This window comes from Corythoichthys intestinalis, chromosome 8 (assembly GCF_030265065.1).
Source record: "Corythoichthys intestinalis isolate RoL2023-P3 chromosome 8, ASM3026506v1, whole genome shotgun sequence".
In the NCBI taxonomy this organism is placed as follows: Eukaryota; Metazoa; Chordata; class Actinopteri; order Syngnathiformes; family Syngnathidae; genus Corythoichthys; species Corythoichthys intestinalis.
In genome coordinates, this window is record NC_080402.1 from 4563913 (window position 1) to 4571182 (window position 7270).

Genomic DNA, 7270 nt, shown 5'->3' on the forward strand with positions numbered 1-7270 from the left:
AAGGCGCTACACAAGAGGTTTAGAATTAAATTTAGGAGTTTAGAATTAACTTTAAAATCCTCCTTCTTATTTTTAAGACCATTAACGGGTTGGGGCCATCTTATCTCACCGATGTTCTGGTTCCATACTGCCCCAACAGAACACTCCGTTCTCAGAATGCAGGTCTACTGGTAGTTCCCAGGGTTTCTAAAAGTACAGTCGGAGCTAGAGCCTTTAGCCACCAAGCTCCTGTTTTATGGAATCAGCTTCCAGCTAGTATTAAAGAAGCCGAGACAGTCTGTACATTTAAGATTAGACTAAAAAATGTTCCTATTCGACAAAGCTCATGGTCAGGCTAGTTGAAATTGGACTAGACTCACAGTTCAGTCTAAGCTGCACTAGAAGCTATAATAGGGCTAGCCTAGGCCATTTGGGGGCCCTAAGCAAAATAATGCCAAGGGGCCCATATTTTTGGGCCACCATTTCGTCACAGTGTACTGTGAAACCCATACATGCAATCCAACCTATATGTCCATATTTTGTATATTAATCATATTTTGTTGCACTGAATTCTTCAAACTTCTCACCCCAAATGATTGTCAGTACTTACAGTAGATAATGCCAAACCTTTTTCTAAAAGAGGAAAGAATTTTTTAAGCTTGTAATCAAGTATCAAAACTCACAAAAGTCAAATAAAGCAAACTGTAGTAAACAAAATAGAATATAATTTAAACAATTGCCAGATTGCCCCCTATCTGGGCCCCCTAGTGGTCAGGGGCCCTAAGCAGCTGCATAGTCTGCGTATAGGCTGGGCCGGCCCTGAGCTATAATGCTGGGGGAGGTACAGCCACTGAGTCCTATCTCCTTTTTCTTACTCTACCTACCTCTTGTCTTATTTATTTCTATTTTCTAATTTTAATATCTAGTTGACTAGTCTCTTCATCACTAGTCACCCCTTCTCCCCCTCCCTTCTGGGGAGGGGCTATTTTCAGCTGTAGCCTCCTGACGATCAGGACCACTGGCTAGATGGACGTCCTCGTTGCCCCCCGTCGCATCTGGCTAGATGGACCTCTCCTTGTTTCCTTACTCTATTGCATCTTTACAAACTGTAACTCCGTCTGCTAATTCCCATTAGCAGTCCTGGTGCATCTTGTCTATCCGTCCTGGGAGTGGTTTTCTCCTAACTGTGGTACTCCCCAAGGTTTCTCATTTCTCCCAAAGAGTTTTGGAGTTTTTCCTTGCCGACATGGAGGGTCAAAGGTTGGGGAATGCCAAGGACTTGACCTTTATTTATTTCATCTCTATTTATTTCATCTGCTGTTTCTGACTGTGTATTATGGAATCACAGTACGATAAAAAAGGTATTAAGGAAGTGACCCGTAAATGCCCCAAAAGGAGAAGGAAGTGACCGAAAATCAACAGGAAATGACGTGAAATGTCCAAAATGAACTCATTGCCTTGCATTGGCTGCCATTGACGGCCAACTATCGCTGCCATCCCTCCCACTTCTAGCGAATTGGACGCCAACTATTATAGTATTATACTATATTATAGTCTTTCCAATTCACAGCAGAAAGATGAAAATAACTTGTTTTTCTGTTTATTAGTTGTTTTGTAGAGTATCCTAGAATGAATTCCTGACACGTATCAATCAAAAAATGTATCGCCATTTCGCGAGATCTTCGTTATCGTGAGCCTCGTATCGCAAATCATATCGTATCGTGGCGTCAAGACACTCACAGATTTACACTCAGCCCATGAGTAAAGCGATGGATATTTTTCTCCTGAAAAACATCAGAGAAAATTCCTGTAACGTACTATCTGGCACTTTTCCCTCCACATGTACATTTTTTCTAGTCTTCATGAAAATGCCCTTTTCAAATTTACACATCATTCCGAAGTTGACCACCCAAGGAAATGGCAGGATACGTACCACCCACGCGTGCGCTATCGGCAGGATTTATCACCGGTGCGCTTGGCAGATGAAGCAGCCGCTCTTGGTATTGAGTGCATGTTTGATGGGCAAGCGAGACATCGGCGTATGTAGCCGTGGGAAAAAAAAAGGTGGAAGGGCGGGGGGCTGATTTTACTGAAGTCAAATGTTTTTTTTTTAAAAAGAAATATATAAATATGATTAGTAGAGTAAGGAGCTCCTAAAGGGACATCGACAGTAATAAAATACATTTAAGCAATCTGGTGTGCACTAGAAACTATCTGGTAAACATTAGCATTGCATAGCATTTAAGCTAGCGGACTTATGCGATGCAAGTTAGCCAATTGCAACAGTGCAACAATTGGCTTCCTTACATAGCAAAAGTATACGAGGGCGTGTCTATAATGTCCCACTTCCGCGTTACGATGGCGACGTCGCGGTTTAAAGATAGCATTCTTGAGGTACGCTACTGGCTAACTTACATAGCAAAAGCCCGCTAGCTTAAATGCTATATAATGTTAAATATTAGCATTATACAGCCCACTAGCTTAAATGCTATATAATGCTAATGTTTAGCATTATATATATATATATATATATATATATATATATATATAGCTATATAAAACATTAGCACTAGCTTACTGCACTCAGCTTACTCGGTAATATTTTTCATACTCTGTAATATTTTTCATGGGCCGAAGTTCCTGCCCTATTTTCCCAACACCTAGCGGACTTTTGCTATGCAAGTTAGCCAATTGCAACAGTTCAACAATTGGTTACTTTACATAGCAAAAGCCCGCTAGGTTAAATGCTATATAATGCTAAAGTATTATACAGCATTTAAGTCCACTAGCTTAAATGCTATATAATGCTAAAAATTAGCATTATATAGCATTTAAGATAGTGGACTTTCGCTATGCAAGTTAGCCAATTGCAACAGTGCAACAATTGGCTACTTTACATAGCAAAAGTCCGCTAGCTTAAATGCTATATAATGCTAATGTCTACCAGTTCGATAGAAATCTGGTGCGCACCAGATTGTTTCTAGTGTGCACCAGAAACTATCTGGTAAACATTAGCATTATATAGCATTTAAGCTAGTGGACATTGCAATTGCAACAATGCAACAATTGGCTAACTTGCACAGCAAAAGTGTGCTAGCTTAAATACTATATAATGCTAATGTTTAGCATTATATAGTATTTAAGCTAGCTGGCTTTTGCGATGTTAGTTAGCCAATAGCGTACCGCACGAATGCTATTTTTAGACCGTGACGTCGCCATCGTAATGCGGAAGTGGGACATTATAGACACGCTCTCGCATACAATCCATGTTATTTCTGCTTGTTTTCTCTGGGAATCTTTCAAAAAAGAACATGCCGATCAAACACTGCTGCTATGGAACTTGTAGAAATGACTCTAGACATTGACATATATGAATTTATAAAACCCGCCCGGACGACGAGGATACAACGTGGAAGTAGGACTTGTCTGGGCAAAAAAGGACGTTTGGTTACCCTAAGCTGACATCATGAATATGAATAAGAGCAGAGGTCACGTGTTGCTTGCGGTACGCCATTGCAACAATTGGCTAGGTTGCATAGCAAAAGGGCACTAGCTTAAATGCTATATAATGCTAATGTTTAGGCTTGCTGTTAGTATTAGCTTAATGCTAATAAGAACGCAAATGCTAACGCTACGAGTTAAATTGGGTTAGCAATACTTTGAAAACGAGATTAGCAATACGTCCATATATCAGCCCGATATATCCTATATTCAATAGTCAATTTATATATTGACCAATGATCTACTGAATAGCTGATTGCTAAAATTCCTTTATGGCAAAGAAAATGAGAAAAAAAATCGTTTGCAGTAACTAAAATTAATCCTGAAAATCAATTTGTAGACCTGGTTTATAAACAAGATTTTTTTTTTTTTTTGTAAAGGTCTGCATTTGCTTACCATTAACAGAAACAACCCTACAGGTCTTTTTTTTTTTTGATTAAAAAAAAGTCCACTAATTGACCTGATGAGGACGAAAGACTCCAATCACCGAGTAGTTTGCGTGCGTCTAAGCAGCTGTGCAAGCGACCACACACATGCATTTTTGACGTCTCTCTATCATTTGCGCATTCGACTTTTGAAAGCCGTCCAGATATGATCAAAAGCAAAAAAATAACGTCTCGACCTTCACTTCACCTTGAAGCGACTCCCCCCACAACTTCTCTTTAAACCTCACATGAGAAGACCCACATCAATAGCTTGTATGTGTGTGTGTGTGCGGTGTCCATTTCCACTTGCCAAATATGGTCGCTTGGCCCGTAACGCCACAAACACTCGCACGACACTTCAGGTGGAGACGCACTGAAATGGAAAGAGTAGACATTAAAGCACGTTGTCTCGTTCTTTAAGCACTGTATATTACACCGATCCCTGCTTTTGAGGATCTGCCCATAAAGTGCTGGCCAAAAGTCATGGCAGCTCTGCAATTCTGTCAGATAATGCTCAATTTCTCCCAGAAACTGATTGCAATTACAAATGCTTTGGTAGTAATATTTTCATTTATTTTGCTTGCAATGAAAAAGCACAAAAGAGAATGGAGAAAAAAAAAATTAAATCATTATTATTTTACATATACAGTGGAGCAAATAAGTATTTAGTCAACCACCAATTGTGCAAGTTCTCCTACTTGAAAAGATTAGAGAGGCCTGTAATTGTCAACATGGGTAAACCTCAACCATGAGAGACCGAATGTGGAAAAAAAAAACAGAAAATCACATTGTTTGATTTTTAAAGAATTTATTTCCAAATTAGAGTGGAAAATAAGTATTTGGTCACCTACAAACAAGCAAGATTTCTGGCTGTCAAAGAGGTCTAACTTCTTCTAACGAGGTCTATCGAGGCTCCACTCGTTACCTGTATTAATGGCACCTGTTTTAACTCATTATCGGTATAAAAGACACCTGTCCACAATCTCAGTCAGTCACACTCCAAACTCCACTATGGCCAAGACCAAAGAGCTGTCGAAGGACACCAGAGACAAAATTGTAGACCTGCACCAGATTGGGAAGACTGAATCTGCAATAGGTAAAACACTTGGTGTAAAGAAATCAACTGTGGGAGCAGTTTTTAGAAAATGGAAGACATGCAAGACCCCTGATAATCTCCCTCGATCTGGGGCTCCATGCAAGATCTCACCGCGTGGCATCAAAATGATAACAAGAACGGTGAGCAAAAATCCCAGAACCACACGGGGGGGGACCTAGTGAATGACCTACAGAGAGCTGGGACCACAGTAACAAAGGTTTCTATCAGTAACACAATACGCCGCCAGGGACTCAAATCCTGCACTGCCAGACGTGTCCCCCTGCTGAAGCCCGTACACGTCCAGGCCTGTCTGCGGTTCGCTAGAGAGCATTTGGATGATCCAGAAGAGGACTGGGAGAATGTGTTATGGTCAGATGAAACCAAAATAGAACTTTTTGGTAGAAACACAGATTCTCGTATTTGGGGGAGAAAGAATACTGAATTGCATCCGAAGAACACCATACCCACTGTGGAGCATGGGGGTGGAAACATTATGTTTTGGGGCTGTTTTTCTGCAAAGGGACCAGGACGACTGATCTGTGTAAAGGAAAGAATGAATGGGGCTATGTATCGAGAGATTTTGAGTGAAAATCTCCTTGCATCAGCAAGGGTATTGAAGATGAGACGTGGCTAGGCATGTGCCGGTATGAGATTTTCACGGTACGATAACCGTGAGCAAAAATACCGCGGTTTCACGGTATCACGGTATTGCAATTATAGCTCCAAAATTTTGAGATGTATGGGTTTAAAAAAAAAAATTTTTTTAATCCATTGAACAGGATTTTTTCAAAACATATTTGCAAATTGGAACATGAATATAATGTGAAAATAAAGAAATTAACAAAAAATAAATATTATATAAAATTAAAATAAATAGAACCTAGACTATACCCACAGCCACAGCTCAAGTTGCTCAATATTAGAGTAAGAACAAAATAATTGCTATAAAAAGTAAAAACACTTCTAAATAAAATTAAAAATATATACTGTGTGACTTTTTTTTGAGGGGGGAAGCTCAAGTGAAGTTTCTCCATTTTCAGCCACTGTGTCAACTCTAGTCTACATGATGCCATGCCTTTGTGTTAAAAAGAACAAAGAATTCATAAGTTAATAAGTTAGTTAAAAATGTATAAGTTAGTTTTATAAATTAGTTAAAATGTAAATATTGTTGAGGAAAGGTTTCATCTAAAAAAAAAAATAAATAAAATAAAATTTAAAAAAAAAAAAAGTGAGGAGTGAGACCTCTTCTCTCAATTAGCGATCTTTGACGCGATTCTTTTTCTTTCCCCCCTTCTTTCAAGCTTTTCTCTCACTCAGCGGCTGTGAGACATAAAAGAAGCTGCTCTCCCAGTTTAGCCTAGGCTAGCATTCGTCTTTGTAAGTTTTAGTTAGTTTGTATATTGAATTTGAAAGGAAAATGTGTGTTTTGTTTTTGGCGAACTTTTTAATGGTGCTACTGCTATCCTGTTGAACCTAATCACACGTGGAAAAATACAATTGTACAACGTTTTAAATGTATTTATTTGTATATTTCACCACGATTTGAGAGCTCAATAAATTGAAGAAAAGTACGCCTTGTGTTTGGAGGATTTGTTTTTGGGTTTGCTGGCTGTTTAGTGACACTCACGGCAACAAACGGGAAGGGGTGAGCGGTGCCGCACCAAGCCACTTCGGCTGCATTTTGGCACATGAAAAATAGCGAATACCGTACTAAGGTATGACAGAAAATTTTAGTGGTTTTGAAACCGCGACGTTTTCACACCACGGTAAACCGTGAAACCGGTAACCGGCACATGTCTAGACGTGGCTGGGTCTTTCAGCATGACAATGAGCCCAAAAATACAGCCAGGGCAACAAAGGAGTGGCTTTGTAAGAAGCATTTCGAAGGTCCTGGAATGGCCTAACCTGTCTCCAGATCTCAACCCCATAGAAAATCTGTGGAGGGAGTTGAAAGTCCGTGTTGCCCAACGACGGCCCCAAAAACATCACTGCTCTAGAGAAGATCTGCATGGAGGAATGGGCCAAAATACCAGCAACATTGTGTGAAAAGCTTGTGAAGAGTTACAGAAAACGTTTGGCCTCCGTTATTGCCAACAAAGGGTACATAACAAAGTATTGAGATGAACTTTTGGTATAGACCAAATACTTATTTTCCACCATGATTTGCAAATAAATTCTTTACAAATCAAACAATGTGATTGTCTGTTTTTTTCTTCTTCACATTCTGTCTCTCATGGTTGAGGTTTACCCATGTTGACAATTACAGGCC